Source organism: Paramisgurnus dabryanus, chromosome 3, assembly GCF_030506205.2.
Source record: "Paramisgurnus dabryanus chromosome 3, PD_genome_1.1, whole genome shotgun sequence".
Classification (NCBI taxonomy): domain Eukaryota; kingdom Metazoa; phylum Chordata; class Actinopteri; order Cypriniformes; family Cobitidae; genus Paramisgurnus; species Paramisgurnus dabryanus.
This window is the reverse complement of record NC_133339.1, coordinates 750686-770880: the sequence shown is the minus strand read 5'-3', so window position 1 is coordinate 770880 and position 20195 is coordinate 750686. Positions and strand designations below refer to the sequence as shown.

The 20195-nt window shown below is 38.3% G+C and overlaps 1 protein-coding gene across 1 annotated transcript in view; it reads right to left on the bottom strand.

Moving 5' to 3' along the window:
* The window catches only part of LOC135733720 (Fc receptor-like protein 5), a 45780-nt gene that overhangs the window by 9214 nt on the left and 16371 nt on the right, over positions 1-20195 (bottom strand). The gene's annotated exons all lie outside the window — the stretch shown is intronic.

Genomic DNA, 20195 nt, shown 5'->3' with positions numbered 1-20195 from the left:
AACAGCTGTGTGTCAGGTTTAACACTCACTACAGGTTTAAGATTCTCTGTACAAACACAATTCTATTAGTGAAATTTTCAAAATAAACAAGATACAAAATTCTGCATATTTGAACACTTGATCTGATTAACAAACAATTACCATGTAAATAGACCTTATTCTATTATAAATCAAAACCTTTCCAGTTGACTAAATACTAGGTTGTAAAATTGAAACATGACTTTCATTACAAAATTTTATTTTCTCTGTAGGAAGAATAGTTGAAAATGTACTTGCCAATTTTACCATAATTAAAGTTATAAAGTATTTGGATGCTTTGAAGCTCCAACCTACACAAAAACTAACATGTAAGCATTAAAATTAGTCCATACGGTAAATAAAGAATTTCTCAAGTCATTCTTCAACATGTCTTTGTTTTGTTAATTGGAAGAAAGTTATAGGTTTGAAATAACAAACAGAAAATGATGATGTTATATTTGCCCTAAATCAAAAAGCTAAGAGAAACATATGGTGGAGAAAAACATGTTTCTAAATGGTCTATAATAGGGTATACAGAAAATTTTGTTATTTTATGTACAGTATTTATTTATTCAAGACATAATCATTTGTAAATCCATTATTATTTTTTAACCATTCTCAGCTGGTTTATATCATTGTAAATATGTGTTATTGTATTATGTAATCAAAAGTGAATTACTTGCAGTTTGTTTAGAGTGGATGTTTGAAATCAACACTGTAAAGAACAAAGAGAAAGATAACAGAATATTATTATCACATTAATCCTTCAAATATCAAAAACTTTCATTTAAGAAATCCTATGCTCATGTCTATGACTGTGAGGATTGGAGGATGTTTCTGGATGTCAGTGTTGAAAGATGCTCTGTGTACAGTCAGATTATTGTGTGTGTGTGTGTGTATATATATATATATATATTATTAATGGTGTATGTGTAAAGACCTTACAAAACAAAACTCTAATTTTTATTACCTTTTTGAGAAGTTTTTATCTGGGTCCCCTTACATGAAAGTTGCCGTCATGTTTCTACATTAGCCCTAAATGGACAAACTGATCTATAGAGTGCGTTTCATACCTACATTGTCTCAGAAGACATGTTTCTACTGTGCATATTGAAATAGAGGGGTGAGTTGTTGGTTGCAATTTGAAATCTCACCACAAGATGCCGCTTAAATGTACACACACCACCTTTAAAGCTGCAATCTGTACCTTTCACCTCTCTATCACCACCTCTGTTTGAAAATTCAACAAAATCCAACCCAACAGTTCAACCTTATAGATTTACAAGTTTACCACTGTTTATCATGTAAGAAAAGGAGAGAGCTTTAAACACAGGCTTTTTTTTAATTGAATTTTTTTGTTTTTTAACAATTAGAAATAGCATGTTTTTTTATTCATAATTGCAACAACATATAAAATAATTGTTTAATTACAAATAATACCATCAGCCTTTCGATTTACATTACCCTCAATCGTGACCCCTGGGGTAATTACTAGGGGTGGCACGGTTCATGAAAAAAATCCGAACCGTTCGGTTCGCTTGTCTCGGTTCGGAGCGTGCGTGAACCGCCCGGTTCGACGGTTCATGGCATGCGCATGCGCAATGTAGTTTTGTGCCCTGTACGTGACCTCAGATAGCGTTTTTCCCTTTCGCGCGAAAAAAAAAAGAGTTGACTGGTGTGGGGGGTGAGTGCTGCAGATTAAATTTCGTATAAAAATGGCAAGTGTAAGAGAAAAGCAAGACTGCCCGGAGTTGGAGGATGCGCCAGCGTCGTATAAGTCTGGTGTGTGGGAACATTTTGGATTTAATGTTACCAATGATGACAGCGGGAAAAAATCAATTGATAAAACTGCGACTGTGTGCAAGTATTGTAAAACACGCATTCAATATGCTAATGGAAACACTACGAATATGTCAGTTCATCTGAGAAGACATCACCCCAATGTGTCTGTAGACAGCGTAAGGAGGAGAGAGCCGGTAAGGAAACAACTTTTACTCTCTGCAGCATTTAAGCAGCCTCTCGGCGATAAATCAGACAGGGCAACAGCCATAACTAAAGCGTTGGGGATATTTATAGCAAAAGATATGCAGCCATACAGCGTGATTGAGGATGAAGGATTTCGTCAGCTGATGAAAGTACTCGAGCCGCGGTACAATATTCCCTCCCGCCGACACTTCGGCACCGCTGTAATTCCAAAACTGTATGACGAGACACGAGGCGAAATTCTAAAAGAATTGTCCGCCACTGCTCACGTAGCGCTCACAACGGATGGATGGACCTCTAGGGCCACTGAAAGTTTCCTCACGGTGACCGCTCACTACATTACTTCGGAGTGGGAAATGAGAAGCTATGTTTTGCAGACACGCCCCATTTACGAAAGCCATACCAGTGAGCATCTCTCTGAAATACTGAAAGACACGGTGGCGGAATGGAAACTGGAGAGGGCCAACAGCATAATTCCTGTTACTACGGATAATGCTAAAAATATAGTTAATGCTATCGATTTAGCAGCGGGACTTGGGCCACAGATTGGGTGCTTTGCACACACTGTTAACCTTGCAGCTAAGAGTGCAATTACACTAAACCAAGTATCCAGACTCCTAGGGAGGGTTAGGAAGGTGGTTAATTTCTTTCACAGAAGCACAACAGCTGCCCATGTCCTAAAAAACCAAGCAGGATATGCTGGAATTGCCTGTTCACAAACTAATACACGATGTAACCACTCGTTGGAACTCAACATATGACATGTTAGAACGTTATGTGGAGCAACAGGCTGCCATCTATTCTGCCCTGATCGACAAGGATATGAAAAAGAAAGTCAAGGACATTTCCCTGTTAACTGACAGTGAAACAAAACTCGCAGAGGACCTCATTAATATTCTCAAACCACTGAAGAATGTAACCACCCTTATGAGCACAGAAACATCCCCCTCAGTTTCAATGATTATCCCACTGCAGATGAGGATACTCAAAGCCATGACATCAAGTGCAGAGGACAGTACCACCATCAAAGAAGCTAAGGCAGCCATCACTAAAGACCTTAAAGCCAGATACAATGACCCTAGTGTTCAGGATTATCTACACAGAGCCACAGCACTGGATCCAAGGTTCAAGTCTCTGCCTTACCTGGAAGAAGCCTGTGTTCAGAAAATATATGATGATCTCACCATGGACATTGAAAAGCAGGTATTGTGGTTTTCTTTTGTATATCTATTATCTAAAGTAGGCCTACGTGTAATTTATCAGCAATTATCCCAATTATAACTATTGTTTTCTTTTTTTTAGACTAAGCCAAGCATATTTAATCTGTTTTTGCCTTTTGTAATATTTTTCTATTCCCCACTGCCCAGTAGAGAATTATTGATTGCTGCCATGAGAGCTATTTATTATTATTAACATTTCCAAAATCGCTATTTTGTCTTATATTCGTCAGGTTCAACACAGTGAAGCCCATGCGGCCTCGGCAGCGGAGCCAGGGCCATCAGAGACATCTCCTCCCCAGAAAAAATCTGCCATGGCAACGGTATTTGCAGATTTTTTTACAACAGAGGAAAGAAGCACAAAGCCTTTGTCCGACATAATTCGTGAAGAGGTCACCTCATACAAAGCCACAGGCTGCATCTCTGTGGATGAAGACCCACTAGCATGGTGGAAGTGCAATGAACATAAGTTCCCACACATTGCTAAGTTAGCACAACGTTACCTCGCTGTCCCAGGTACATCTGTGCCAAGTGAGCGTGTTTTTTCTACGGCAGGGGACATCGTCACTGCAAGTAGGTCTCGTCTCTTGCCAGAAAATGTGGACAAACTAATATTCTTGCAGAAAAATATGAAAATAAAGTGAACAGAACAGTGTTGTTTTAAAACACTGCAGTGTGTTTGATTTGTATGCAACATTTTATACTGATAGCCTGCATTTTTGTTTTAAATATTAAAAATATTACAGTGGCACTTTAGGTTTACAAAAGAACTCCAGCTATGTTTCCAAATACTGCACTTTAATTTCAAGTTTAAAAAAAATGTATCCTTACTCTCAGGGAAATGAGGGAATAGAAGCATTGTTGATACAGTACTGTTTTTGTGTTGAGCTGGTTGAACTTATGCTTCACTTTATGTTTATGGCATTTGCTATGGTTATAGCCTCATTATAGGCAATTATGTTTAATATATTCTGACTTATTTAAAAGTCTGAGCTTTAAGAGTTCTGCTCTTTTTCTGAGCTTTAAGAGTTCTGCTCTTTTTCTTAAATGATACCATTTTGTAAGAGCTACACTGAAGTTTACACTTTGTGTGCTAAAAAGGCACATAAGTTCATGATGGCACATTTTGATTTTTTTGCCAAATAAATGAAAAGCATGTTGAAATTATCAATGTCTTCCCTCTTGCTGTATCAAAATCTCACCTGGCATTCCTCAGAGATGGTTACAATAATGTGCTTAAAGTCAAGTCAAATTCAGTTTGTGCATGATTACATGATATAACTTTTTTATACTGTATCCTAAATTGTGAATAATTAATTAAGCTATATATCATATGTTGAAGTACATTTCTGGAGTGTTAAAAATTAAAATTAAAAATAACAAAACGAACCGTACAGAACCGAAAACCGTGACCCTTGAACCGTGATACGAACCGAACCGAGGGTTTTGTGAACCGTGCCACCCCTAGTGATTACTGAATCATTTGCAGCAGATCAGTTTACAGCACCAAATTAAATATTCTGACATGTGGGCATAGGTAATTTTATGCTTTAAGTTTATGCTATTATTTTTGTTGAAATAAAACGTTGGTTTATATCAACCAAAGACAATGCAGGAAGGCCAGTAGAGGAGGCCTTCAGAAAGACCAGCTTTGAATAATAAAATAATGAATGAAGAAAAGCAAAAAAAAGTAGCAGAGTTTTTTTGATGTGTGTGACTGTGTTTAGACAATAACACTCTTTTTTTTTTTCAATTTTAGTACGTTGTAGTAATTGCATACTGTTTGCTGAGCATTTAAAAGTATACAGAATACTTTCACACAACAAAAATACCTTATTGCATATTATTACACGGCTCTCTGGAATGCTTGATTCTGATTGGTCAGTTGAGACATTTGCAGGTTCGTTCTTTTCAAATAATAACCGCTCCAAAATAATAACGCATAGCCGGTACTACTTGCACGCTTAAAATCCCTCTGCGCCAACATAGATTACCATTTGGCGCCATCTTCTGACAAACACTGGACATTGACAACCACAATGGAAAATTTTGACATTAATTTTAACATGTACGGTAAAAACAAAACGTTTGAACAGTGGATAGATGACGATTCAGATGGCTCCCCAATTAAGAAGAAAAAACGAAAATGTAACTACGAAGAACAAACAACGACAAGACACAGAGAGCTTTCTGAGACTGAACTTGACCAAATAGAGCATGACAGCTATGAAGCAAACACAAAAAAAATACAGAATGGGCATTAAAACTTCTCGAAGACTGGCTAAAAGAGAAAAAAATGGAGACAGAGTCAGGCAAGTAAGAAGCATAGGATCTTAATAAGGTGTTAAGATCATTTTATGCATATGTGCAAAGTGCGAACGGTCAGACATATTCAATAGCCAGCTTTATGGCCATCAGGACTGGCATTGCCAGATATTTAAAAAAGTTTGATATCCTGAAAAGTCCAACCTTCAACTCCAGCAATGCAGTTTTTAAATCTACAATTAAAGCCATTCGTAAAGCTGCCAAAGACATTAGCCACCATCATCCACCGATCTCGCCAGCAGACATGCATCTAATACGAAACTCCGATGTGCTGTCGCCAGACACAGCAACTGGTCTAGTTCGGAAAGTGTGGTTTGATGTACAACTACATCTAGCAAGATGAGGCAGAGAAGGGAACCGAGATTTAAGAAGGGATTCTTTTACCATGAAATGTGACGACAATGGTACCGAATACATTACTCTGTCCCACAATGCAGAGACTAAAAACCACAATGACCCGAAAGATCCATGTAAAGAAATTTACAGAGGCTGTATCTTCGCTGAACCCAACAACCCCAAGTGTCCTGTTGCTACTTTCAAAAAATTCCTGGCACTCTGTCCGTCAGACACAGACGCATTTTATCTTCATCCACTACGACAAAACCAGGAAACACTGAACAAAAGAACAGTCTGGTACTCTAAAGAGCCGATGGGACATAACTACCTTGCCAAGATGATGCCCACAATCAGCGAAGCAGCTGGCCTCTCAGGAAGATACACAAACCACAGTTTAAGAAGCACGGCTGTGCAACTTCTCTCGCGTGCCGGATTGGAAACAAGAGAGATTATGACTGTGACCGGACATAGATGTGAAAGCAGTCTAAAGACTTACTGGACACCCGACCACCACTGACAGACAGAAATGGAGCAGTATACTCTCATCAAATCCTGACAACAGCTTGGCAAGCAGTAAGTGTTCGCATTAAATATAACATTTATCATAAAATGCAATCACCAACATATTTTAATGATAAGTGTGATTTTAGGTGCAATCAACACAACGTCCATAGAGGAAACTTTCGCTGACTCTACCAAAAACATCAACTTCAACATCCCTGCTGGGACCACATTTACAATGTCACAGTTCACAATTAATGGAAATGTGCAATTTAATACTTGTAAATAAATAAAATTCTCAAATATATATATTCATATGTTGATGTTATAAATAGTCCTTCTGTATTTTCTGTCTTTTTATGTAATTCCTTTGAATGTTAGTCACGTGGTACTATATCGTTTCGCGGAAGGATAAAAATGTTAATTAAAAAAATATGCTAATAAAATGTTTCAAATTCATATTCATGTCCAGTTTTTTCCTTATGTGGCAAGTAGCCGTGTAATAAGCAGGATAATGTAGAGGCAGCCGGTAGTTATCGCGAAATAAGCCCCTTCAGTGTGATACAAGACCCTCCGCTTCGCGTCGGGTCCTGATCACACTGTCGGGGCTTATTTCGCGATAACTACCAGCTGCCTCTACATTATCCCTTACATATAAGTAGGTGAACTTTTTCCATACAACATTAATATTGGAATAAAACAACATTCCTTTGGCATTATTTGTATGAATTGCAATTAATCATCCGAGCCCTATTAATTAGACCAACGTTTCAGCAAATTAAATCGCATTTGTCAAGATATTATTTTCACCAAATGGAGGACAATATAAACAGGGGTGCTAATTATACACAAATGAAGGCAATGACATTCAATACGCCAATGATTCAACCCGAGTTCAAAGTTGGTATTTAAAAGTAGGGAGGTAGTATAATAGATAATCCAAACAGCCCCGTCGAAAACGTGACGTCCTTTAAGGATGTAACCAATCGCTCGCTCATATCTCCATCAGTCAATGACTTAATGGAAAATATTGATAGACAAAACATGTAGCCAATTATATTAAGAATTCAACGGTCTCTGTGTGACTTTTTGTGTGTGTTTGACTTCATGCTGCGCTACAAGACGTCAAAGTACAGCGAGAGCGAGTCGAAATTAAAGTACTCCGTAAGATTTCTTGAAGATCTCTCTCGGTACTTTGACTTCATCTGACTGCGTCGAACAAGCCAGTGACGCAGCTGACGTACGATGCAACTGACTGCTATCTGTTGCGCCCCAGCTCTTTTTTCTTTTTTCTGGTGCGCCCGAGCTTCGTTTACAGTCTGGGGAGACACACGCTGTAAGCAGTGCTTTAAGTGGCCCAAAAGAGGTGCCGGTACTCTAGTTTTTTTTTGTTTTTTGTTTTTTTTGCTGACTCGACTCCTATATTGAAGGGGTTTTATATTCAGCAGTCAACAGACGACCTTGTAAAAAATAATAAATCCTTGAATAAATTTGTGGATTATCTGTGCAAAGGGTAGATATGTGAGTAAAATTTTCAGCATGGTTAAAGATAGAAAGAGCTTGAAAAAAACTTTAAAATGACACTAAGACCATGTCCATGGGTTCAAGAATAATAAAAATACTGGCCATTTGAAACTAGAAAGTCATCACTTGTCAATCAACTGTCCCATTGTTTTCCATTTTGCAGGTGTTAAAACTCCCGTTGTCGTTCAAATTAATTGAAATTTCGTTCACTTGTACTGTAGTTTAGCAATTAAACTAAATGTCTATTACAATTTCAAGAGTGTTTTTACTCTGCACATTCGAAGGTGCTTGAACCAAACAGACAGCCGTGACACAGCGGAGATTGTCACATAGCTACAAAAGGGTATTGGATAAAGCTTGCGTCTGACCTGTAGCTGTCATTCTGGCTTTGTGGGATGTCAGCCAGCGAGTCCTCTGATTCTGACCTTGTTCTTTTACTACTCAGAGTCTAAAACAAGGAGGGCATATTTGGTCATTGTACTTTCATTTTAACCAAGCAGCTATGGTTGCGCGTTTCACACACAAACACACACCTCTCCAGTCCAGACCACACTGACTGACAGTCAGCGCCAAAAGCGACGCATGCGCTTTTAACTTGTAAACGCAAGGGTGTATGGGTAATGTAGTCTCTGCTCTCGGTGGGACGAATTAGGCAGCGTACATTGTGAAGGGCGCTCTGAAAAGCGGCAGCGCAGCCAAAGGATTAAATTAAACCTCTGATTTTTAAACAGATATGCAAATGAGCGTTCCGGTATGCTAAACGCACGTTCTGGGCGCACGGAGAGGTGGTGGTATGCTCAAGAGCTATATTTAGAAGTGCCGGTACTGAGTACCGGCGCGTTCCGGCCCACTTAAAGCACTGGCTGTAAGTTTGAAAAATACAACAACTTGTATAAATCTACCGTTAAAACATCTTAAACTTTGTTCCAAAGATGAACGGAGGCCTTCCGAGTTTAGAACGACATAAGGGTAAGTCATTAATGACATTATTTTCAGTTTTGGGTGATCTATCCCTATTAAGTAGCCACGCTGTTCCCTTTGGGGGCGGGGGCAAAAACAAAACAAACAAAAGCTGCTTATCCAGTATGTAAATACACACAGACAATAAACGCCCCCCGCTGCACACTAGAATCTCTGGAAAAACAAGCCAATTCCAACCGCAAAATGTACGCTTTTAAATGTACAAAACCAGCTATCTCTAACATGGAGAGGCTTTTTCATGATCTCAACTAACAGATTCTGCAAAAAAAACGAAAATCACAAATTAAAAAAAAAAAATCTCATTATTTCGAAAGTTGTGCTGCCGACTTGTGTCACTGGTTTCCGTGACAATTACATATCTAAATATCGCAAGACATATCGTTACCCAGAGGTGGAAAGTAACGAATTACATTTACTTACGTAATTGAGTAGTTGATGTGTGTACTTTTACTTTTTTGAGTAGTTTTTAAAATCTGTACTTTTACTTAAGTATGTTTTGTTTAAAGTATTGTACTTCGCTACATTTTAAATCATATCCTTTACTGAGTGAACAATATAAAAAAAATGCAAGGAGATAAAGACACGCCACGGATGATTGATTGATGGCAACGCGCAAAAAGAAACATGGAGACGAACAAGACAGGCGCGCGGTAATGCAGACCCTTACTTTCATACTGTATGTTTACCTTTTCCACAAACGTCTTTAATACAGTAAAATGATCTTCATCTCAGCTACAGAATCATATTTAATGTTGTTGTTGTTGCTTTTACCCGTTGCACTTAATGTAATGCTGCTGTTTGTGCTGTTTACAGATTGCACAAGACAAAAGTTTCTGTTCAACTGTTCTGAGAACAGCAACAGCCAACCGTTTAAGTTAAACATTACAATTTACTTATGCAGGATCATATAGTGCACAAGTGAAATGAACAATCGCTATGCAAAAAAATTGAACAAACATACTGATGTCCCTCATTCACCAACAACACATTAATTTCTGATTCACACGCACGCACGCACGCACACACACACACACACACACACACACACACACACACACACACACACACACACACACACACACACACACACACACACACACACACACTGTGTTTTCCATGTTTTGTGGGGACATTCTATAGACGTAATGCATTTTATACTGTACAAACTGTATATTCTATTCCCTTCCCCTAACCCCAACCATCACAGAAAACTTTCACATTTTCAAGAAACATCATTCTGTTTGATTTATAAGCTTGTTTCCTCATGGGGACCTCACCGGAGCAGTAAATGACTTGATCCTGTAGACAATGTGTCAGTAATTGATGTGTAGTTAAATCCATAGAGAGAATATAATACTTACAGAGAACTAGAGGAAGAGAAATCAACTCCATACTGATCTACTGATGACTGACACACTTCACACTGTGATAAACACTTCCTCCATAACACCATGTACCTCCCCTACATCACAATTTTCGTCTTCAAAACTAAAATTAGTGTGTCTCAAATCATACTGTTATAAGTGAAAGTGATGTATTTGCCAATGTATGGTAACCCATACTTGGAATGTGGTCTCTGCATTTAAACCATTTGGGGGCGGTTTCCCAAACAGGGATTAGTCTAGTCCTACACTAAATTAAATGTAAGAGGTGTTTAAACTGAAAGCAACTTGCACTGACATATATTTAAATACATCAGTGCTCTTGGTTTTGCCGCAAAATGCACACAAGTAATGTTTTTAGTAAGGCATGTTTGTTCAAACTAGTTATATTTCATAATTAAGCTAAGCTGTTCTTGTACTATCTTAAACTAATCCCTGTTCAGGAAACCACCCCATGATGTTTTATTAACCTAGTTTGGGAGGAACACGTCAAAAAAAGCTAATTAATTGTCACCCGCTGTCAGCCACCGCAACTAGGGTGGGACAATACATACCAATATTGCGATACATAAATCGGTATGCTGACAACGGATGTCGATAAATAAATTGATAAACAAGATGCTATGAATAGTTTTCCCAGCCTTGTTATTTTATGGCTCCTTTGGGTGGCACTAAGCACATGAATGATTGTAATGATGGATGCGCATCCCAGACACTTTTAAGGCCAAATGCTTTTAAACCATTGATGGGCTTTTTATGTTGTTAAATGTGTCAGTTTACAAAAAAAGCTATTAGCATAAAATGTTTAATGTACTTGAAACTTAACACATTGCATCCAAATGAGACAGCGCGAGCATTTGTACTCGCACATGTGCGGCCTGCAAATGTTTTCTAGTTTCAGTTTGAAAGACAAGTAGATTGTGAGTACGGTGTACGTTTTAGGACATCCTCAGACCTCAGCTTCAGTATGCAGTCATCAGATAAAATGGCATTGCCTCAGACTTAAAAGCATTGGATAAAACGGCCTTGTTTCCACCCTTTCTTTTTATCTGTATAGCGCTGTTTTTACTGTCCTAAAAACAGGCTGATGTCTTTCAGGTTTTATGAAGTGCCTACTTTAGAAATACATATCGAGTTTTGATTGTGTAGCTGGTTTATGACGTATTCCTGTGGGCGGAGTTTAGTCAAAAAACTTTTTAGTAGAGACAGTACGCACTTATGCAAATTTGAAAACCATGTCCACCGGGGGGAAAATAATCCAACGATCTCCATTGACTTTGTATTGCGAGAGGCCGCCTCTTTGTCATTTCTGGCTCATAACAAAAAACAGAATAATGCCTAAAAGCTGCTGTGTGACAATATGTACAGCTAACAAGCCAAAGAACCCAGAAATAAGTTTTTATAAGCTGTCGAGCCGTAAAACCCAGACTTTAAGGAGAAAAAGTGGATCGCCGACTACGTTTCCCCTTAGTGGACGCAGTTCTACTAATAGAAGTACTATGAAAAGTTAATACCTAAAGGCTGCTGTGTGACAAGGTGTACAGCTAACAAGCCAAAAAAAACAGAAATAGTTTTTATAAGCTGTCGACTTCAAAAAACGAGCGTTTAAAGACACAAAAGTGGAAACAGGCAACTTTTCATAGTACTTCTATTAGTAGCACTAGCCTGATCTCACAATATACGTGAAATAGTCACACATTATTTTGCTCAGTTTTGCGTGACATTGCTACGTATTTCCACCATATTACGTGCCCCTGACTTTCTTTTCCGTGACAGTTTCACTTATTGGTTACTCAACTGTTTTTCCTATTTTCTTACAATTGTCGCTTCGGTTTGGGGTTAGAACAACTTTCTGTTACATAAAATGACATCCTTACCCAAACCCAACTCTAACCCTAAGGTCAGTCGACGATGGTTTAAAAAGCATACGAAAAAATTGTATAAACCAATACTTAAAGTGAAATCCTAACGCAAACAGCAAATCTAACCCCAAACCGAAGCAACAATTGTTTAAAAATAGGAAAAACAGTTGAGTAACCAATACGTGAAACCGTCACGGAAAAGAAAGTCGTGGCAGGGGCACGTAATATGGTGGAAAACGTGACAATGTCATGCAAAACTGAGCAAAATAATGCGTGACTATTTCACAGAAATTTGTGAGATCAGGTTGAACTGCACCCACTAGGGGGAAACGTAGTCGGCGATCCACTTTTTTCTCCTTAAAGACTGGGTTTCAGGGCTCGACAGCTTATAAAAACTTATTTCTGGGTTCTTTGGCTTGTTAGCTTTACATATTGTCACACAGCAGCTTTTAGGCATTATTCTGTTTTTTTAAATAAGCCAGAAATGACAAGGAGGCAGCCTCTCGCAATACAAAGTCAATGGAGACTGTTGGATTGTTTCCCCCCCTGGTGGGTGTGGTTTTTAGGCTATGACGCGCTGCGCTCTGTCTCTATAATGTCAGGACGAACGTGACCTTTCAGCATATACAGTATAGTTTTACTTAACAAAATGAGTACATACTTTTAAGGCAGATAATAAGTAGGTAAACTGAGATGCGGCATACATGACTGTTCGACAGTAAATCTACAAATTAAGCATCAAATAAACTAACGCAGTATTTCAAATGTTTGGTTGTGACTTCATACAGCATCAGATGAAGTAAAACAACATTCATTTGTCACTACTGTAACTACACATAATAATGGTGGTAGTGACTTTATTTGTAAATTAATGGACTAAATCTATTAGAAGCTAATGAACAACTGCTGTTTTTCACACATTGGTTTATACCACAGAACTGAAACTAAAGCCAAACGGAACTTTATCTTCATAAGACCTCTAACACTGATGTGTGCTGCTATACCTGTGAACACAGACATTAGTGATGCTTGAGAAGACAATAATAACTATAGCATTTGTGCTACAGTTATGAAGGATACCAGAGATCAAGCTGATACCAGATGATCTTTAGATCACACTAAAGAGTGTGATGTTATGTTTTTCTAAGCTTTAATACTTGATTACTGGATTATATAGCAAGTTAAAAAAAACTCACAGACTTACTGAACATTGAAAGAGGAACCCGTGCTTGTGTGTATCTGGACACCACAATAACTTAAGAGGCTTCTAGGTGTGATCTTTCAACTGCCAGTCAGCAAACACCCAGAACACCACCTAAACAATTTTAGTTAGTTTCATCCATTTCATGTTTAACAATATAACTGTAATTTCTAATAGTAAGAGGGTTTGTAAAGAGATGACATCATTCATAATATTTTTTTTTAATACTTTGTAGGCCCTACAGACATATTTTGGCAGCAAATTTGAGAAGTCAATAATATTAGAAATATAAAGAGGCTTAGTCATCTAGATTATAGTCAATGTTTATAAGAGAAATAAAGCTGCAAGAGGAAGTAGAAAGAAAACACGTGTATGATTATGAAGATCTTGTCACAGTGTGAAGAGACGCTTACACTAGAGCAGGGGTTTAAACTCACGCTCAAACTTATTTTAGGCTCAGGGCCGGATGGTAAATAATGTCACCATGAGGGCCGGATAATTTTTTTAAACATTAGTGTTAAAAAAAATAATAAAAAAAATCAGCAATTATAGTAAAATAAAAGAATACTATCTGTAACTCTGGCCTCTCTGATTGAATATAAAATTGCAGTTTTTAGGTTGTGCTTTGCCCCGCTACCCTGCATGGATGAATCTGAGGTCTGTGATCACCACATTAGAGCGGATCATTATACAGTAGTGTGCAAAAGTCTTAAGCCACTATGCCAGAATTATATTTGTTGTTTTTGCAATGTTATAGTGATCATATATAATTGTTTCTCAGTCTATTTAATAGAATACACCCAGAAAATACAGGAAATGTGTATATAGTATTAAAAACTGTATAAAAATGTAAACTGATGTGTCAAGTTTTTAGGGTAAACTCCCTTCCACTTGAGCAATAGCAGGAAACTGCGAGATCTCTTAAATCGAAATAAAATTAAATCCTAATTTCTAATTTGAAAGAAATTATTCTTTTAACTTCATTCTGCTCAAAAAGGCTCAAGATGTGTCAGAGAGGTCACACTAAACACAGACGATGCCTAAAGACGACATTTAGTCCTGAATATTTAATTTTTGTACATATGTCCAGTATTTTCTGGTTGTATCTTAATAAAATAGATTTAGAGCCGATCAGCCCTATACGCTTACTACGCAGACTGCATAGGGCCCTGCAAATTACGTAAGGCCCCGCCTCCTCCTGCCTCGCTCGCTTTACAGCGCGTGTTACTGTTTACTGGGATGACAATATGAAGCGGACCTATCCATCTGGCCATTAAAAAAGAAAAAGGAAATAAAATGAGAGTTAAACACGAGAACAGGGACCATAACAAAAATAGCGTGATAACACTCCTAAATGACAACATTAATGCAATATGAAAACCAATGGATTTACATTGGAATGGGTATAATGCCAATGATAAGGTCAAAATAAATGCACATCCCTCAGTAAATAATAACCATCAGGGATCAAGTATTGCTCTTATGCATACTATAAACAGTTATATGGTATGGCAAGCCATTTTAGCTTTTATAGCCTACATTCACATGATATGGATTTTTGATATCAAGAATTCAGTTTTCACTACTTAAAATATAAATATTAAGAGTCAAATATTATCAAAATGTATTTTGTTGCAAACTACAAATACTGGCTCATGAAATGTAACAAAATAAAATACAAAATACTGATGTGAAAATAGTTTTTAAATAAAATACAAGTAATTAGTATTTTAAAAATACAAAACTACTCTTAAGTATTTTAGAATGTTACTGCAGAAAATGTTGGGGATAGGCTAATCAAAACTGGGGGCCGGGGCCCCCAGGGGGGCCGCGGGATGGTGCCAGGGGGGCCCTAGTTTTATGACATTTTATGAAATACATTAATTTATCATGAATTCTGTGTAATTAAACCTAAAAAATAAGGCTACTAACCAAAAGCACTACTTTTTTGTATAATTTAATGTTCTTTTTTATTAAAATGTTGAATTTTAGAGCAGTTTTTTGTCACAAATTTTTTTGGGGGGGTCGCGAAGGAATGCACCGTACACAAGGGGGGCCACACGCTGAAAAAGTTTGGGAACCACTGGGCTAATCCAAGGGGAAAAATAAGAGACCGAGAATTTTTGTCACAAAATCTAAATTCCATTTTAATCATATTATATATGATTAATCATATTAATCATAATATGTTTGGGTTTGTTTTACACACAAGACTCTACTGCCCTGACCTTAGTACTGCCTTTTCCATAGTAGAATCACGCTGCATTGAAAAACAATAGGATTGATTATTATTTTATACAAAATCAGACGGAATATCAATATTTCTCATATGTAATACGTTTAAAATGTGTAAAAATGGTTATATTGTGAACGCTTGCTCAGCATGGAGATTTCAGTGGAGTTACGACAGACGCGCTGTTTCATATGTTCCTTTTATGATCAACACAGTGCATTGATCTCATAAGGCACAATTATTTTCTATATAATGCCGTTCAGTGTGCAATATTTGTGTGTAGACTGTATATTTTCACAAAACACTTTATCTTAATGCAGTTTTTAAGAGAAGCAGCGCCACCACTTCTCCTGTGTTTAAAACTCATTCACTTCTTCGAGGGAGCCCGGTCTACAGGGTGTCACATGATTTTCAAGAAGTGCAAGAGCAACTAACCCTAACTCAATTTTAACATTGATGAACATATTAAAAATACATTTGAATTAAATGAGTGGTACTTGAAGATTGACCTCTGAAATTCTGGGGTCTGTTAAGAAGATAAAAGCTGTTACTTTACTAAATGATCTGACTTACAATTCTTACAATGAAACAAACACATCTGACAGAGTAAAAGAACCATAGAGATGAGAAAACCACACCCACAATATGTCACGGCTAGTCCGTGACATGTTTTGTGTTTTGCACTCATCCGTTTCACCTGGACACTCATGGACTAATTACGCCAACACACCACACCTGTTGTATGTTTGATTGTGTTTGTATTTATATGCCTTTGTTCCGTCAGCCTGTGCTGGATGATTGTCATTGATACCCTGTCTGTTTCCTGTGTTTATGTTCCTATGTTCCTGCTTTCACCATGTTTGCCCTCGTGTTTTATAATTAAATGTTATTTATTTTGTCCGAACTCTGCGTTTGTGTCCTCCCTCCACTCCCGCGTCGTGACAGAATCATCCGGCCAGCATTGGACGCAGCGAGTTCGCGGAGGGCGGCTCCCCCAAGAATTTCGTTGAGGGGGAGTAGTGACATCGGGGTTCTTATTCCATCATCCCCGATGTCTCTTGGGGACCACCGTGAGCGATCGCTCGCTCCTGCGGGCCTGCGGGAGGAGGATCGGCCCAGGCGGTCCCCCAACGGTTGAGTCGTCGTCGACGGTCCCTCGGAGGACCACCGTCCCGCTCGTAGGGGGATCCGGAACGGACCACGCCCGATCATTTCCCCGGGGTGGCTACAGAAAGAGGGGGGGTCTCCATTTCCGCGAGGGGACAGGAGATGACTTCCGGGGGGCACCTCATCGTCGACGATTCCCAGAAGGGGGGTAATTCGTCTGCCTCGGTTCTCGGAGCGATCGCTCCGGTTCTCCTGGCGCAGTCCGGCCCACTGTCCTGTTGGTTTTGTCCCGGCGGCTGCCGGCTTCGCCAGGGTCCCCAAGCCCTCCACTCCTCCCTTGGACTCTCGCTACCAGACTTTGTTTTTGTTTTGTTTTTATGTGAGTGTCTGGTAGCCACTCTTAGAGGGAGGGGTTATGTCACGGCTAGTCCGTGACATGTTTTGTGTTTTGCACTCATCCGTTTCACCTGGACACTCATGGACTAATTACGCCAACACACCACACCTGTTGTATGTTTGATTGTGTTTGTATTTATATGCCTTTGTTCCGTCAGCCTGTGCTGGATGATTGTCATTGATACCCTGTCTGTTTCCTGTGTTTATGTTCCTATGTTCCTGCTTTCACCATGTTTGCCCTCGTGTTTTATAATTAAATGTTATTTATTTTGTCCGAACTCTGCGTTTGTGTCCTCCCTCCACTCCCGCGTCGTGACACAATATCATAGCAACCATCTTACAACAGCCTAGAAAACACATAGCAGCTCACTAAAAGTTACATAGCAACCACAACAACGTGACAAAGTTTCCCACACAAAAGTTTCAGTCACATCTGAACAGTAGAATATAATGAAAAAATGACAGAAAAATGTTCAGGGATAATTAAAAATAAACAAATGTTGATTGTAAATCATACTGTGTGTTGTGAGGAGAAACTGAGAGATGAAGAAACTGCTGGAGTTCCCCTATAAATGTACAATAATCTAAATGATGACTGTTTGTTGTTAGCTGATACAAAGAAATAAATGAGGAAAAACAAACTTCTTACCACCTTAAAGGGAAATGAATGTGTTGACAAGAACAGTTTTATCATAGATATTTACACTAGATGTCGCCTTGGCAGGCAGTTCATTGGACCGAATGAGTCAAATAGAGACGCTATCTTGAAACAGGGGAACCCCTTAGTGTCAAAGTCAAAAAAGTTTTAACGGTCAGACATGTATTTACCATTGAGTCCAGAAAACAAATGTAAGTTTTGATATTATGAAAATCTACTTTTCTAACTATAATGCATAGTGCTAGTAGGCCTAACATCCATACACGTGCAAAAGTCTGGCATTGTCCATGAATTCGAAGTACAGGCGAATATAGCTAGTGATGTTACGTCTGACACCAAAGCTTCGACGCTTGCTTCAGACTCGAAAAGTCCTTGCAATGAACCCCTGTTTCGGAGCTTGTATCGTTACGTCACTAGTCACGTGAAATACGACGTCTGAAGCAAACACACTGGTTCATTTCTGTAGTAAACCACACGACTGCTTTGATAGCCCAATCCGGCGTTGACAGGTTTGAAACTTGGCGGCTTTATTTTTCCCGCAACTGAAGCCAAACCATAGAAAAGGTTTCTAAACAATTTTTGTGTACTCCAGCATCATCTGTTTCGTGCGAGAGAATATTCTCAAAAGCTGGTGATTTTATTTCTGGTGAATTATATTTCTGAATAAAAACCACAACATTTAATGAATTCCCTCCTCCACATTGTCCAAGACCTACAGCTAAATATTCACACACAAACACATCTCAGGTTCAATGTTTTATTGAGGGTTTGAAACATGAACACAGTGTCAAAGCTCTGACAGCCCAAATGGGGCGGTAACATTAGCCTACTTGCATTGTCAGCTTTGTTGCATTACATTTACTTCACCAGCAGATGGTGGTGTGCATTTTCTGTTTGAATGAAGCTTCGAGTAATGAACCATTTTCGGCACAATTGTATCGGAAAGCAATAATGCTTCGAAACGCTTCATTTGGCCATCACTAGATATAGCAGCTTTACCTAGGTATTCCTATGACAAGACCCCTGTTCCAAGATGGCGGTGGTCTCCCCAAGGCGACATCTAGTGTATATATCTATGCAGTTTTATCAGATTAATGAAGGACTCAAGAACAATACACAAGAACACAAGAAAAACCACAGCGACCCCTTGTGTGTGGAAGTCAAATAACATCTTCACTACACAATCATCCAATAATATATTGCTGCAGTTTCAAGAATGCAGTTTAATCTAAGACCCGGATGACATCGCCATAATTGGAGAGCTGAAAAACTTTGCGACCAATGTAGTGTTTCCACCAAATACTACCAACTCATTAAAGGTTTATTCAAAAAGTAGTAGGCTTAAAAAGTAGTTAGTTTTGTTGTTTTATGCAACTTACACAAGAGCTCCATGTTGAGCTATGCATTTACTTATGAATCATTATAAATAAGCTCATTATCACGTAAAATAAAGATTGAATAATATGCTTTGGCAATCTTAAAAGTTATTTCAAAAGGTGGAGAGAAGACACAAGAATGTGATATGCATTTAATAGAAAAATCTAAAACAACAGACAGACAACTATGCAAAAACAATAAGAATTTTACAACACTAAAACACAATTAATATACACACAAATAAAAAAAATCAAACAACCCTCTTTTGCCCATTTTCTCTTGTATCAAATTCACACTCATATCAATAATAAAAGGATTAACTCCAGAATTAATTTGTGATTGTCACTGTGATTGTTATTGACTGCAGTTATTCAGTTTGTGAATGTGTTATTGAGAGATCACAGACTGATGCTTCACTGCACTCACAACACATTCATATCAGATTGATGTTTCATCTTCTCTTACTGCATACTGCAACTGACCTTCAGCAGATGAGAGAGGAACTGTTAAATACACACAAAAACAATTATTGACATTAACTGGATGTTAGATGTTGCTTTAGACACAAAAGTAAATATAACAACCTAAAAAAATCAGTCATAGGTTTCACCTTAGTCTACAGCATTTGAAAACTGTCGCTAACAGATATGGACAAACATGCTGCCAGCAGAAAAGTGATCATGTTGAAGCCAAGCATCTTCACATGAGAAGCAACTGAAAGATAAACAGATGTTATTATGCAGTAAATCACTTCACATCATTTCAATGCAGCGCAATGCACGACGCAAGTGTCTTTTGCTAGTTTTTACCCGGCGCAATTATCATTTTCATGTTTAGCGCAACTTTGTTTGAATAGCAAATGCATTTGCACCCAATTTTGCGCCCATCGGCGTTCTGGTCTAAAAAACGAGGTGTGTTCAAGCGCATTGTTGGCACGCTGCTATTTTGAGGCAACTAAAATAGACAACTAAAACCTGGTCTAAAGTCTATGGCGCAATTATTTTTGTTATTTAATGAACATGTTAGAAATATGCGCCTGTAAACGGGAGGACAACGCGGGTTTGCATATCACACACATGGATGCGCAGCAGCAC